The sequence below is a fragment of the Lissotriton vulgaris genome, chromosome 3_1 (genome assembly GCF_964263255.1).
Source record: "Lissotriton vulgaris chromosome 3_1, aLisVul1.2, whole genome shotgun sequence".
NCBI classification, from domain to species: Eukaryota; Metazoa; Chordata; class Amphibia; order Caudata; family Salamandridae; genus Lissotriton; species Lissotriton vulgaris.
The window spans coordinates 1,571,684,271-1,571,701,576 of record NC_141689.1 but is presented as its reverse complement, the minus strand read 5'-3'; positions in this window follow the sequence as shown (position 1 = coordinate 1,571,701,576).

Sequence of the window (17,306 nt, the reverse complement as noted above, 5' to 3'; positions counted from 1 at the left end):
TCTGACTAGAGTAATACATAGGGCGACTGTTCAATTTGGGACAGTGGGATAACATATAATTTTTATTTAGAATTCCTTTTCTGACATCATCAGCCCTTGTAATATTGGTGACTTATTCGCATCCTAGCCAAATATAAAGCTAGAATTTTAACAACAATTAAGTTGGTTTCTTACACATACATTTAGACTGGTTATTTACCCTGTTCAGACTAATAAAGTTTAGTTGAGAAAAAAACACATCCCGTCTAACACTAGGGAATGAGCACATTTGTCCTATTTCATGACAGTTTACCCGGTTACTCAGTGTTAATACATACTGTCTTTAATTTTTTTGAGCAAAGTTTATTAACAGGCATTATAATTAGAGATTGCTCTACCTCATTTGTTACACCAATGTTTTATTTTTATTATAGTTAGCACTAAATACATTTTATTGATATAATTGAGGTCACGGACATTTCGTCACGTTATTACTCACGTGACCCGTTAGAGAATTATTTAAGAGTCAAGAGATCGGAAGGAGAATGATATCTCCTCCCACATGACATAACACGCCGGCGGCCATCTTTCATCTTACTACGTGACGGATCCTTGAACATCGTAAGGTAAATGCTTTGCTTTGAAAGGGATATATAGTTCCTGCATGGTAAACGAGCGGGATATTTATTCTCTTATACTGGTATATATATATTTTTCCTTCCTTAGATTAACACACCTCGAACATATCGTTTCGTGAGGTGCTTGATCATCATCAGCATATCTAGAATACTGGCTCTTTATTCAATTATCAAGGTAATGAGCGGACCTTTTTATCGTTGACATACAATATGACACCCTTTCTATTAGGAAACATTCACCATATAGTGTTATTGTGTTTTCTCTCGGCGCGCCGATCTAGACCATCTACCCTAACGTTGTCGTCCGGCCACATTTAATGGTATCGTGGGATTATCTTTTTGCCCAGGTAATGGTTGGGACACTCTTACAATTCATATATTATTTATGTGTTTGTTATACAGGTTAGATCAACTTTATATGCCTGTTGAGATTTTCTAGATCTGCTGGTAGCTTTGATAATACAGACCATATAGTTTTATGCTGCTGCCCGTGTCGCTCTAGCCTTACCGTGGGAATACCGTCCTATAGGAACTGGCTATTTATCTTATCAGGTACTAACTGTAGTATTCTGTATCCATGAGACGATAGTGTCACACTATAGCCTAAGAAAAAAATACTTATGTTGTTTCTTTCTTCTCCTTGTCTCCACAGTTTATTTTCATTGAATACATCCCAGCTACTCTAGTATCACTGTTGGATGCGAACCTCAATTACGACTCGGGCTCTTTTGAGGTACCTTCTTATATAGATATTCATTTAACTACTATACTATCTAGATAAAAGGACATTTAAGTAGTTATGAACACATTAGAGACCAATAGACTAGACAAAAGTTGAGAAGGCAATATATATAGCCTATAATTATGTTTTTGTCACCCTAATTTAGGAACAGACTACCCACCATACTGTGATCATTACATCTCCATCTTCAGGTCCTTTTTAGAACTATCGACTACCTGAGAATTGAACATAAGTTCCCCTTATATACTTCATCACTAACAGGTAGATTTCTGTCATGTATAGACATCCGATGTACTCATAGGTATAGTTATACCCTACCTACCAATAAGATCCCTGTCAGAGATAGACGTTGAGACAGGATTTTTAAACTTTGGAGTGATAATATTTAGATGTCCTATTCTTTATCCAAAAGTATGTCCTTATTCCAGACTATAAGCCTCGATGAACACCTTGTTATCTTAGTGGATGTTCAGTCTCTTTCAATTATGATATTCTTGTATATGATGATATGGGCTCATAGAAAGCTACCCAAGACCTTTTTAAACTCATCAATCCGCCCGTTATAGCAACCTTGTTTTAACCCATCTAGTTACAGCCATCAAATGATATGAGTACTCAGATATCAGAATTCTCTGTAATGGAAACTTGTTTTAGTACTAAGAGAATAGCATGGAATATAGACTATGATTTTTTAAAATAAATAAATGTATTATGTAACCAATGTTGTACTGTTCTATGTAAGAATAATATTTAAGAAAACGATGGTTAAAAATATATACGTGATAAAAATGTAATATTTAAATGTAATATTTGAATGTAAATCTATGATTATTTACAGGTAAATGTGTGGCTTTTCCTGAAGAAGGCGTTGTGTACGCCGAAACGCGCGTCGGAATTCATTTGTGCCACTAATTGTATTGAATTTCGTCTTGGTTTCTTTTTTATGTAGATTTTATACGTGATTTATCTTTAAATGTATAACTGTATGTATTATGTCACAACACTAATTTTTAATAAATACTTTTTAATTGATGTCATTAAAATGAATGTTTTTTTATATATATCCTGTTTTCGGTTTGTTCTCTTATTGACTTGTTTCCTTTGATCAATTGCCTAGGAAGTTTTTTACTTGAACTTCAGCCCCTTGATGCAATTCGGTGATTGCTGCGCTCTATAAATTTCTAAATCAAATCAATCAAATCAAATTAAAATACACCAAGTTGCATAATGTCTGTTGGTACCTTTCGGAAGAACTGACAGTGAGGTGTCACATGATGTCATGATGACCGCAGTTGAATCTAAGAAAAGGTATTTTGTTTACTACATTATACTGACTTTTAGGGCCCTATTTGGTTAAACAACTCCTAGTAAAATCTACAATCAATTCTGTGACCTAGGTCACACTATGTTGTAGGGAGGACCTGACTTGGCAGTTCGAGCTGGACTGTTCCCATGGGGAGGAGGGTCAAGGCTGATTTGCATATGGCTAGGTCCAAACTGGGGTGGCGTGGTCAGCATAAAAAATATGGATTTAGGCCCAGATCTCTGTACTTGGGGTCAGTGTTTGACATAGTTCAGCATTGCTTGCATCAATTGTTCTTTTTGCATTTGTCACCCAAAGAGGGATGCAGATGCCCAGTCATGGGTCCCATGCTCGCTATGCAACTAGATTCAAGCTATCCTGGTTAATGAGACGTGATACTGTGAAACCAGTCATTGGATGCCTGGTTCCGGTCCAGGGAGCGCCTGGCTTGTCAGTTCAGGCTGGACTGTTCCTATGGGGAGCAGAATCAGGGCTGATTTGCATTTGGCTAGGTCAAATCTTGGGTGGCATGGTGAGCAAAAAACGATGGGTTTCGGCTCAGATCTCTGTACTGGGGGTGAGAGTTTGACATTGTTCAGCATTCCATCCATCAATTGTTCTTTTTGCATATATTTACATATATCTTTAAATATCTCAAAGAACAAGTCTGCTCTATTCAACAGGGGTGGCGCGTGATATCTGGAGCAGACCAGACCATCCAGATCAATTGAAAACATTCCAGTTATGACTAAAACATGCACACTCAGGACTGAAAATCAGCTTCTAGTTTATTGAAAAGAAAAGCACCAACTCACTGATACAAAACCATGGAAATTCCCCCGTTATAGTTAGTTCAGCTAACTATAACTCGCGCACCCGCAACGCACTGCTGATGACGTCACATATTACATCACTCATGACATGGTCAGTGACATCACTCATGACATCACTGATGACATCTCAAATGACATCACTGATGACATCACTGATGGCATCATCCAGTGATTGTGTGTCTTTCTGAAAAAAAAAATTTTTTTTTATATGTATATCTAAAGGTCGATGGAAGAATAAATGGATAAATAAATGTCTCAATAGATGTTTTTTTTCTAAAAATGATTGCATAACTGATTTATTAACCCTTTCGATGCTGATGACGAGCTCAGCTCGTCATCACCCACGGGTGTCGTGTGCTGATGACGAGCTGAGCTCGTCATAGAAGCAGCAAAATTGTAATTTGCAGCACAGGGCAAAAATCCCCACAGCAGACATGTGGTTAAGTGTATCTTAGTGAATAAGTGTATTAACAAGTAATGTTTAAATATGCAAATATCTGTATCAGTGTCTCACTTTGTCTATAAGTGCCTGCATGGGTTGGTGAGTAGCTACATGAGTGTCTATATGAGTTATTAGTTGGCTTTTTAAGTATCAGTATGAGTGTCTGTATGGTTTGGTGGGGGGTATTACTTAGTGCATAGATGCATGAATGAGTGACTCACTGTTTGTATGTGTCTAGAAGACAGTATGTGTGCAGGACTGTATTGGTGGATGAGTGTCTGTATGGATGTGTTAGTGAGTGAAGGACTGTCTCAATAGTGTCTTTATGAGTAACTACATATGTTTTAAACTAGTATATGTGACTATTGATGTATATAAGTCAGTATATGTGACTGTGAGAGATTGGAAGAGTTCCTGTATAAATAAGTATGTGTTTCTATAAGTGATTGTTTAAGAGAGTAAGTATGTGTACGTTTCTGTAGAAGTAAGTGTAGTGGTGTGTGTATAACTGTATATGCAAGTAAATAGATGTTAGATAGTTTATTTGCATGTGTGAGTATGTGTGTGAGTAACTCTATGGATAAGTGTTGGGGTGTAACAGTATGTATAGGTGTATGAGTACATACGATGAGTGAGTACATGTATGAGTGACTATATAGAACTGTTGGTGAATGAGTGGATGTTTATGTAGATGTTAAAATTACTGAATAGGTTGGTGTAACTGGTATTGGTATCTCCATTTTTTTTAAAATGTTAGTTTCTATTTTTGAATGTGTGTATCAAAGGTTATATTTCGCTGAGAGGAGGTCTGCCACTCTGTCACAAGGATGATGTCATCAGTGATGTCATTTGAGATGTCATCAGTGATGTCATGAGTGATGTCACTGACCATGTCATGAGTGATGTAATATGTGACATCATCAGCAGTGCATTGCGGGCGCGCGAGTTATAGTTAGCTGAACTAACTATAACGGGGGAATTTCAATGGTTTTGTATCAGTGAAATGTCCAGCTAACTATAACGTGTATGAAACCTATGGTTTTTTCAGTGAATATCTAAGGTTTTTTAAATGCTAATTCCTAACTATAACGTGGCTGAAACCTATGGTTTTTTCAGTGAATTTCAAAGGTTTTTTAAATGCTAATTCCTAACTATAACGTGGCTGAAACCTATGGTTTTTAGTGAATTTCAAAGGTTTTGTAAAAGATAATTTTTAAATTTATTAATTGTTATATTTTTTATACTGATTTACTACATTAATTAAAATTATTTTTAGATATTTAATTTTTTTAAATTACATTACATGTTTTTAATATAAATTGAAAAAAAAGTTTTTACACCTCTCTGCAACGCAGCCCCCTGGCGCGTTTGCAGAGGGGGAACTAATTCCCCTTGCATACTTTGGGTCCCTGGGGGCCAACTAGCCCACCTGGAACCTCCAGTATGCGCCAGGGGGCTGCATTGCAGAGAGGTGTAATGAGGCCACACCCTTTTTTACACCTCTCTGCAACGCAGCCCCCGGGCGTGTTTGCAGAGGGGGAACTAATTCCCCTTGCATACTGGGGGTCCCTGGGGGCCAACTAGCCCACCTGGAACCTCCAGTATGCGCCAGGGGGCTGCATTGCAGAGAGGTGTAATGATGCCACACCCTTTTTTACACCTCTCTGCAACGCAGACCCCGGGCGCGTTTGCAGAAGGGGAACTAATTCTTTAGGCATACTGGGGGTCCCTGGGGGCCAACTAGCCCATCTGGAACCTCCAGTATGCGCCAGGGGGCTGCATTGCAGAGAGGTGTAATGGGGCTATGCCCCTTTTTACACCTCTCTGCAATGCAGCCCCCTGGCGCGTTTGCAGAGGAGGAACCAATTCCCCTTGCATACTGGGAGTCCCTGGGGGCCAACAAGCCCACCAGGAGACTCCAGTATGTGCCAGGGGCTGCGTTGCTTTGCCCCGGGGGTGGCAGCCCCCGGGGCAGTGTGGGGGGATTGGGGCCCCCCACACTTCTTTTTCACTATGCCCCCGCAATTTGCTCCCCCCGGGGGGTAATTTGAAAAAAAAAGGGTTTAAAAAAAAATTGGGCCTTGGGGGTCCTTGTGGGACCACCTGGGCAGGTCTAGGGGGTCAGAGTGCTTCTACCATGCCCCCTTTTTGTGTTCTACAAATTTGTTTTTCTGTTTTCTTGTGCCTCGGTCTACCGAGCACAAGATGGCTGCCAACACTTCCTGGTTTGGAGTGTTGAGAGCCAATGAGCATGCAGCTTTCTCGGGAAGGACGATACGTGTACCCCGTGGTTTAAAAAAAAAAAAATTATTTGAGCCTTGAGGGGCCTTGTGGGACCCACTGAGCAGGCCTAGGGGGTCAGGGTGCTTCTACCCTGCCTCCTTTTTGAGTTCTACATGTTTGTTTTTCTCCTTTCTTGTGCCTCAGTCCACCGAGGCACAAGATGGCTGCCAACAATTTCTTGTTTGGAGTGTTGACAGACAGTTGACAGCCAATCAGCATGCAGCTCGTGCTCAGGAAGGTACGCGTATGTACGCGTACGTACGCATATGGAATGCGTACGGTACGCGGACCTGTACGTGTACGGTGCGTGCTTACAGATATATATTTCTTTTTTCTTTTGATTTTCTCAGGAACTACTGGAGGGATTTACACCATTTAAGCAAAAGCGTGATCTGCGAATCAGACTCTACCATTTTGCCAAATTTCTTGTAATTCCGTTCAGCAGTTCGGGCTGTAGCCGTGTCTAATCGTCTTATGGAAAATAACATGGGGAAAACCGGTTTTGGGACCCCCCTTTTTTCTCAGCCCCCACTTGACAAATCCCCCCAAAACTTTCAAGGAAGGAGTGGAGCAGAGCCGGCCATCTTCTTTGAGAAATTCGCGGAGATTCATCAACCGGCGCCAAAGTTATTTCAAATAGAATGTTGTGGATTTCCTATGGAAACTAGGTCCTAACTATAACTACCTACTGGCGACCGCCAGTAGGTAATATATATATATATAGCACGACGGACATGGGTTGCTGCTACATGTAGTCGGTGACTTCACAGGAACGCTGGATCATGGTATTTCAGCGTTACGGCCCGTTTGGAACTGCTCCGTGGGTTTGAGGCGTAGAACTTTGGTGGCAAAAACTCAGCCATCTCCATCAATTGAACAGGCTCGACAGGGCACACTGAAGCGCTACCTCGCACTTTGCATTACAGCTGCATTGCATGCTGGGAGGGCGAGCCCGCCCGGTATTGAACTACAGCTGCAGGCAATAAAGACATTTTGGATCTCCAAGACAATTTGAGGGAGCTAAAGCAAACCAGGGCAGAACAGGTATCTGAGGAAGGCATGGACACTCGCCGAAATGCATTGTGCTGAAAATCTACAATTATTAAACAAAAGGTTACCCGGTACCCCCGCTGTGTCCTTTGGTCTTTTCGCGAGGGAGGGAGGACTGCTTCTTCATATATATATATATATATATATATATATATATATATATATATATATATATATATATATATATATATATATATATATATATATATATATATTACCAACTGGCGGTCGCCAGTAGGTATATATAGTTGGGATTTTTTCTCTATGGGATTTTTGAAAATTCTATGTCTAATAACTTTGGCGTTTGTGGACGGAATTGGCTGAAATTTTCAGGAAAATGGAACATTTTGTTTCTGAGCAGCCCCTGACAATTTGGGGGGGTTTCATCAAGGGGGGGCCGAGAAAAAAGGGGGTCCCAAAACGCGTTTTTCCCATGTTAATTTCCATAGGGCGGTTGGCCTCACTTTTAGCTCGAACGGCTGAATGGATTTGCACGAAACTTGGCAAAATTGTAGGGACTGTTAGCCCGATGTGCCTTTGCTAGGTCTCAATATATGTGCTCCAGTGGATTTTGAGTAATTTAGGTTAAAAAAAAGATATATATCTGGGCGGAGCCTAACCACACATCTGATCTGATTGGCTGTCAGCACTTCATCCAAGAAGTGTTGGCAGCCATCTTGGGACCAATATACATGATAGCACCTCATTAAAAAGCATTGTAGTTAATAGAGGGTTTTAGGACTTTAGTTACATTATAAATCATTTGTTGATGGTACCATACTCGTTTTAGGAATTGTGGTGGGTTCTAAGGTGATTTTACCATGTGAAAAAACCTTCTGCTGTGATATCATGAATATTGTTTGAAAGAAAACTAATATCTCATGATTTTCCCACAGTGGTTTGGAAGGGGATCTATAAGCTAAACTGAAAGCATATTTTCTGTAAATTCACATTATCTTTCTCAGTCATGTGAAAATGAAGTCTGACATTCTCAGTAAAACATGTACATCCAACAAGGACAGAGACTGTCAGTTGATTCCTTTGTGTTCTACTGCAGCCTCCTAGAGTGTTCTAAAGAACAACTAGAGCGCTAACAGTCCTACTTATTACAAAGGTATGGCACACCTGAAGCCATCTTTATTGGAATAAAGTGGTAACTCTTAAAACATTTAATTTAAAAAGAAACAACATGAGGGGGTATATTTTGCCATAGAAAGTATGATTAGTGCTGCAGAATGAAAAATTAGGGCACATTTTGAGTGACTTCTCAAATCCTTTTCTATTTCATTAAAACTTTCTGACATGCAGTCTCCCAAAATGGCCACCAGAGACAAAAGAGCCCAAATGTAGCCCAAATATCACCCAGATGTAGCCCAAGTATAGCCCAATGACAGAATGTCCCAGAGTGTTCTAAAGAACAACTAGAGCGCTAACAGTCCTACTTATTACAAAGGTATGGCACACCTGAAGCCATCTTGATTGGAATAAAGTGGTAACTCTTAAAACATTTAATTTAAAAAGAAACAACATGAGGGGGTATATTTTGCCATAGAAAGTATGATTAGTGCTGCAGAATGAAAAATTAGGGCACATTTTGAGTGACTTCTCAAATCCTTTTCTATTTCATTAAAACATTCTGACATGCAGTCTCCCAAAATGGCCACCAGAGACAAAAGAGCCCAAATGTAGCCCAAATATCACCCAGATGTAGCCCAAGTATAGCCCAATGACAGAATGTCCCAGAGTGTTCTAAAGAACAACTAGAGCGCTAACAGTCCTACTTATTACAAAGGTATAGCACACCTGGAGCCATCGTGATGGGAATAAAGTGGTAACTCTTAAAACATTTAATTTAAAAAGGAACAAAATGAGGGGGTATATTATGCAATAGAAGGTATTATTAGTGCTGCAGAAAGAAAAATTAGGGCACATTTTGAGTGACTTTTCAAATCCTCTTCTATTTCATTAAAAAATTCTGACATGCAGTCTCCCAAAATGGCCACCAGAGACAAAAGAGCCCAAATGTAGCCCAAATATCACCCAGATGTAGCCCAAGTATAGCCCAATGACAGAATGTCCCAGAGTGTTCTAAAGAACAACTAGAGCGCTAACAGTCCTACTTATTACAAAGGTATGGCACACCTGAAGCCATCTTGGTTGGAATAAAGTGGTAACTCTTAAAACATTTAATTTAAAAAGGAACAAAATGAGGGGGTATATTTTGCCATATGAATTATGATTAGTGCTGCAGAAAGAAAAATTAGGGCACATTTTGAGTGACTTCTCAAACCCTCTTCAATTTCATTAACACATTCTGACATACAGTCTCCCAAGATGGCCACCAGAGACAAAAGACCCTAAATGTAGCCCAAATATCACCCAGATGTACCCCAAGTATAGCCCAATGACAGAATGTCCCAGAGTGTCCTAAAGAACAACTAGAGCGCTAACAGTCTTACTTATGACAAAAGTATGGCACACCAGAAGCCATCTTGATTGGAATGAAGCGGTAGGTCTGAAAACACTCAATTTAAAAAGGAACAACATGAGGGGGTTAATTTTGCCATAGAAAGTATGATTAGTGCTTCAGAAAGAAAAATTAGGGATCATTTTGAGTGACTTCTCAAATCCTCTTCTATTTCATTAAAAAAATTCTGACATGCAGACTGAAACATGCACTTTGAATACCAGCAGCAGACGTCCCTGGTGAGCAGTAGCTTTACTACAGTGATCTAATGTGCAACTAGAGTGCTAACATTCAGAATTTATGGCAAATGTGTGACACATCTGAATGCCTTCTTGATGGAACCAAAGTAAACAAGCATTGAAAATGCAATAGATCTCGCCCTCGTTTAAGTTAAAGCCATTCTGTTTGTAATGAGGTGGCTTTTTAGCTTTGCTTTTATTAGTGTTTTTTCAACTTTCATGTAAATAACATGCATCTGTATGCATATAAGTATATGTATGCATGCATTTATGTTTGTATTTATATAGATATACAGATGATATATGTTTATATATGTATGTATATATATATATTCACTGAAAAAACCATAGGTTATAGACCATATATAGTTAGGAATTAGCATTTACAAAACCTTGAAAATTCACTGAAAAAACCATAGGTTATAGACCATATATAGTTAGGAATTAGCATTTACAAAACCTTGAAAATTCACTGAAAAAACCATAGGTTATAGACCATATATAGTTAGGAATTCGCATTAACAAAACCTTATTTTACTCACACAAAACCATTGAAATTCCATATATAGTTAGTTGCACTAACTATATATCGCGCACCCGCAATCCACTGCTGATGATGTAACATATTACATCATTCATGACATGGTCAGTGACATCACTGATGACATCACTGATGACATCTCAAATGACATCACTGATGACATCACTGATGACAACATCCAGTGACTGTATGTTTCTGTAAAGTTAAAATATGTCTTACATATTGAAGAATGAGTGGATGTATAAGTGTCTGGATGAAGGATTTAGTAGGTGCATGACTGACTGTATGAGTGAGTGATTAAATGTGTCTCACTGAGTGCATGGGTTAGTGACTAAACTGTCTTAATTTGTGCATCATTATGTCTGTAAACTGTTGCATGTGTTGATAAGTAGCTATATGAGTAACTATATGGGTTATTGATTGGTTGCCCAAGTATTTGTATGGGAGACTGAGTGTGTGTGTGGGTGGCTGGGAGGTGTATGACTCTGTGCATAGATGTGTGAGCAGTTGATTCACTAGATGTATGGTTTCAAAAGTGCATGTGGAAACAGCTGTATGGGCGGTTGACTGTGTGCATGAGTGTATTGGAGAGTGAATGGATATCTCAGTGCTACATGTCAAAGTAAGTACATATGTAAAACACAGTACATGTGAGAGTTGACATATATAAATAACTGTGCATAAGAGCCAGTGAATGTTTGAGTGGCTGTATGGATCATTGTGAACTTGTATCAGGGATTGTATAAGAGAGTAAATATGTGTTAGTATATGTTTGAATAAGTAAAGTTTGTATAACTGTATAGTTGAGGAAATGGAGGTGTGATTGATTCTTTGCATGACTGACTAGGTGTGTAAGTAACTCCATGGATGAGTGACAGTCTGTGAGTGTCTGTTTACACTGATTGTATCTAAGGTTATATTAGAGTCTGAAGAGGTTCATCGTATTATCACGTGAATGATATCATCAGTGATGTGATCAGTAATGTCAAATGAGATGTCATCAGTGATGTCATCAGTGATGTCATTAGAGATGTCATCAGTGATGTCATTTGAGATGTCATCAGTGATGTCATCAGTGATGTCACTGACCATGTCATGAATGATGTAATATGTGACATCATCAGCAGTGGATTGCGGGTGCGCGATATATAGTTAGTGCAACTAACTATATATGGAATTTCAATGGTTTTGTGTGAGTAAAATAAGGTTTTGTTAATGCGAATTCCTAACTATATATGGTCTATAACCTATGGTTTTTTCAGTGAATTTTCAAGGTTTTGTAAATGCTAATTCCTAACTATATATGGTCTATAACCTATGGTTTTTTCAGTGAATATATATATATATATATCCAAAGTGCCTTCCTCCATTGAAAGAAGCAGAAGTCCAGACAAGGAACAGTTGGAAAGGCTTTATTGACATCAGCATAGCTCCGGTGGCGGCGAATGCATTTCGGCTATCCGCCTTCTTCAGTGCCCAGCACCAGAGTGGAAATAACGGTGAGTCCTTCCCTGCTGCCTGAAGAATGACTGGCGTGGTCCGCTCCTCCCCCTCACCAATGGGCTCACCTGTTGTAGTTCATTATGTTTGCTCTGAACCACAACTCCCAGGATGCTTGATGCACAGCACCTCAGGCCTGTGACAATGGGGGGTGGCATTCACAATGTCAGTAATCGGGCCCATGATGTAGCAGGGTGGGGAAACAAACGCCAAAGTCTTTCAAGCCTCTCCTCGAGTCCCCGTCGATACTACCACCGCCCTCAATCATGAGAGTCCATTATGCAGGGACAAATGCAATGCAAATTGCCACGAGAGGGGTAAATACCTCGACTGCTCGAGTCCTCCGTAGTCAGGGGCGGGGGCCGGACACTATCCATACCTGGAGCAATGGGGATTACCTGTGAGGCAAACCAGAATTTGTCCGGACCCAAAATTGGCAGGGACTTCTGAACTGCGCTTCTGGTGTGCGCAGAAATGCATTTCGGCTATCCGCCTTCTTCAGCGCCCAGCACCAGCGTTTGTTTCCCCACCCTGCTACATCATGGGCCCGATTACTGACATCGTGAATTCCACCCCCCATTGTCACCGGCCTGAAATGCATTCGCCGCCACCGGAGCTATGCTGATGTCAATAAAGCCTTTCCAACTGTTCCTCGTCTGGACTTCTGCTTCTTTCAATGGAGGAAGGCACTTTGGAGACATTTTCTGCGCACACCAGAAGCGCAGTTCAGAAGTCCCTGCCAATTTTGGGTCCGGACAAATTCTGGTTTGCCATATATATATATATATATATATATATATATATATATATATATATATATATATATATATATATATATATATATATATATATATATATATATATAAAATATAATATGGGTCGTAAACCGATGACATTGCCTACTACAGCCGAGGTGACTTCACAATCAATTCCAATGTTGAATGAGAGTCCTTCAACTACTATATGTGATATGCAGATGGTACCTATATCTTCACAGTCAGACCCGGGCCCGGGTCATCAACAACTTTCTATAACTACTACATTTAAGCCAAAATCGAAATTTTGCCCATTAATGATTAAGGACAATCTGGACCAATTTCAAGATAAAGTTGCACAAGAAATAAGGGAACTTTATCTCAAACGCAATGAGGTTGTAAACAAATTTAAGTATCAAGACTTTGCCTACCACCAATGTGTCAAGAAATTGAAGAGTAACACAAAAATGGTAATGAGACAATCCGACAAAGGTGGCAATATTGTTTTGTGGCCACTACAAATGTATCTAGAAGAGGCGATGGGCCAATTGAATGATCGCACGTGTTATCGAAGGGCAGATCACAATGAGGTCATGGTATCAAAAAACTTAATACATTCTAAACTTATGGCATGGAGAAGTGCTGGAGTAATCACGATGGATGAATTCAAATTCATGAAAAATGACAATCCAATTACTCCTGTCATATATTTCATCCCTAAGATACATAAAAACATTAGTGTGCCACCAGGACGTCCTATCATTTTTGCGTCCAATAGTATACTGGAAAACACAAGTAAATATGTGGACTATTTTCTCCAAAATTTTGTCAAATCTTTACCATCTTATGTACTTGACACAAGCGACTTTCTCAGAAAAGTGTATGATGTGCAATGGAAACCAAGTTACCTGTTGATAGCATTAGATGTGTCTGCATTATACACCAGCATACACCACAGGGATGGCCTTAGAGCTGTGCAGCATTATCTCAGTGCTAGGCCGGACCATTGTAAAACTCACACACGTATGATCATGGATATGAACACTTTGTGCTTAGAAAATAACTTTTTTCTATTCGGTAAGCAATATTTCCAACAAACCAGAGGAGTAGCGATGGGGGCCTGCTTCTCCCCCAGTTATGCCTGTCTGCATATGGGGTACTGGGAGGAGCAGGTCCTATCGGTAAACTACTCGGAGATTATGGCTACCAAAGTTATTTCTTGGTTAAGGTACATAGACGACCTTTTTGCAATTTGTAGTGGAAGTTTACAGGAAGCTAAAGGGTTCATTGACAGTTTGAATGTAAACAACATGAATCTGCAGTTTACCAGTCAAATCAGTAACACTTCCATTAGTTTTCTTGACGTGGAGATTTTTGTAAATGGAGGTAAATTGGAAACCAAGCTTTTTAGAAAGAAAACAGCTGGCAACAGTATCCTCCATTCCAGTAGCCATCATCCTGTCCATTTAATCAATAGTATACCGTATGGCGAAATGCTCCGCATCAGGCGGATTTGTAGTACAGAACAAAGTTGTTTGGTTGCACAGCAGGATTGCGCGGCTAGATTTAAAGAAAGAGGGTACAGTCACAAAATAATAATGAGGGCTATGAATCGTGCTAACTCACAGCCAAGAGCCTCATTATTAAACATCCCTGCTAGTGCCCCTATTTTAACCACTGTGATAAGCTCCACTGTTTTACAGACAACCAAACAGCAGGATGATAATACAACCAGACTGATTTTAACTTACAGTAACCAGCACCGTACCATTAGAAACATTATCAAACGTAACTGGTCACTAATTACTAGCGATCCAGTTATTGGTAACCAATTCAAGGGGGCTCCCTTGATTGCTTACAAACGTGCTAGATCTTTGGGCAGTTGTCTGGTTTCAAGTAGTCCTGAAACCCGTGTTGAGACTCCATGGATGGATAAGAGCAAAGGGTTCTTATGCTGTCCAACTTGCAAGGCTTGCAAGAATGGAGTCAGTAAGAAGGAATACACTACGCCTTTCAACAAAATACCGACTACCATCAGGTATAAGTTGACGTGTCGCACTGAATACGCGGTGTACGTGTTGGAGTGCCCTTGTGGCCTACGATATGTGGGAAGTACAAGGCCACAAGTATTCAAACGGATACTCCAACACCTCAGGGCCATCACGAATGGTGACACAACGTATCCAGTAGCCAGACATTTCGAGACCATGCACAACAAAAAGGCTGCTGATCTGCGCTACTACGTGATAGACACAGTCCCTCCCCAGAGAAGGGGTGGGGACCGTGACCTATTATTACGCAGATTAGAAACACGACACATTATCTTACTCGACACTAAGAGCCCGAATGGCCTTAATGCGGGGGAGGACTGCCATACGTATCTGTAACTAAATCTAGTCTGGTCCATCTTAGCATATCTATATTTTAAGTTCACAGTTTCTGCCTCAGACCACATATCACATTTTAATTATCATTATTTTATTTAATTTTCACAGGGTAGCACAATTGTCTTGGAGTAGGCAACCGAGAAAATACATTTAATGCATTGTATATGTTAGCAGGCAATAATGTGTATATAATAGGATCTGTAAATGCATTATGCAATGATTATTACTGTATCATGCACTTTTCTCATGCAGTATAGAATTCTTCAAAGAAAGGGTTTTAAGCTTTTATCAAAGTGGTTATTTATATTTAATTTTTAACCTAGTACTGCCATTGTTGAATTAATTAATTATGTGTGAATGTATATATATATATATATATATATGAACTTCGAAATTTTAGAAGTATATATTTATATGTATTTATTTATTTATTGGATTTTAAATTTAAATTCATTTGCACATGTCTCAATAGTTTTACCAATTTTATTTCATTGTGTAAATACTATATGAGTTTCAATATTGCCGCAGTTATGTGTACATATACAGCATTGCATTTATGCAGTAATCTTTTGTAACATACGTCTTCTATATCTATGACGTTTCTCTGATTGGCTCCAAGCAATTTAAAATGAGCACGCCCGCCTTGCAGCGATTGTCATGTGATCAAGGTGCTGTGTGCACCGAAACGCGTCATGGCGGAGTGGTGATGAGTGATTTACTTAAATAAAACTTACCACGTTCACGGAAACCGGGTTTGCTTCGTCTACTTTGCTGCTGCTGCATGCTGCTGCGGACGTCTTATGCCGAGAATATATATATATATATATATATATATATATATATATATATATATACATATATATAAAAAGACACCAACTCCTGAATTACCTCTTCCGGTAACAAAACAGATACGGACCTCACTGTGATAATTCAAATAAAGTGCTTTTATTGCAGTCTCAGCATGACGCATTTCGGCCGTGTTGCCACAGCCTTGATCACATCATAACATAATTATATATATAATTGAACAGCCTGAACCCCCGCGGATCAACTTTTCCGGCAGCCACTGAAGAAGGGTAGTACAAACATAAGGATGCCAAGCCATATGTCTGACGCCTACAGGCGTTTCGTGGAGATACATCCAGCGGCGCGGCGAGGGGTTTTCACATTGCACTATGCCTTAGTACCTCTATCGGTACGCCGCCACCCACAGCAACCCACAAAATTCACACAATAATACACAGACACAGTGTTATTTGGAAAAAGGTGCTGCAGGTTTATTTGATATACAAATAAAAGGTGGGTTATCTTACAGGCGATCCCGTCCGCCCCGCAACCCCTCGTTGCAGGGCACCTGAAGTTTAGCCAAAGAAACACCAGCGGCCATAGCCCGGTATTGTACCTGGGAGGAGCGCTATATGGCAAGCCCCCGGTTGCTCAGGTTTACAACCGCCCTAAGGACTAACGGGGCGCCGTCGTACTCCAAGTTCCCAAGAAGGACCCCTTGGAGCATGTATGACTTATGCACGGTGCGCTTTGCACTGGAGGCTTCAGGTCCTGTTCCTGCACCTTTCCTGTTTTGGGATCGCCCTGTAACTCCTCCTGCAACAAGAGACAAACATTATTAGCGGTCCCCCTCTCCACTTCCCACCCTTTCATCGGGTGAGCGGTAGGGAGGGGAATTGGTAAGGGTTGGACTAAGGGTCCTGGAAGGGGAGGGGGACTACCTACGGCCGGCGTGGCTGCGGTGGCCTGGGAGCAGCCTGGGACATGGCCTGGCTAGAGAGGGGCAGCAGCAAAGAGGGCGCGTGGGAGAAGGGGCCACCCCTATATACCCGCAGCCCCACCCCCTCCCCAGCAGCTCGCTCACACCGCCCCCAAGGATGTGCTGACTGGCTGCGCTCAGCGATACTACGAGTTCAAGTTCAAGTTCAGGGATTTGTATAGCGCACTGCTCACCCAGAGGGACTCAAGGCGCTTGGGGAAGGGGGGTTCAGTTTTTGTCGAATAGCCAGGTTTTGAGTTCTTTTCTGAAGGAGATGTGGTTTTGTGTAAGGCGGAGGTGAGTAGGGAGTGAGTTCCAGGTCTTGGCTGCAAGGAAGGAGAAGGACCTGCCACCCATGGTGGATTTTCGGATGCGCGGGACT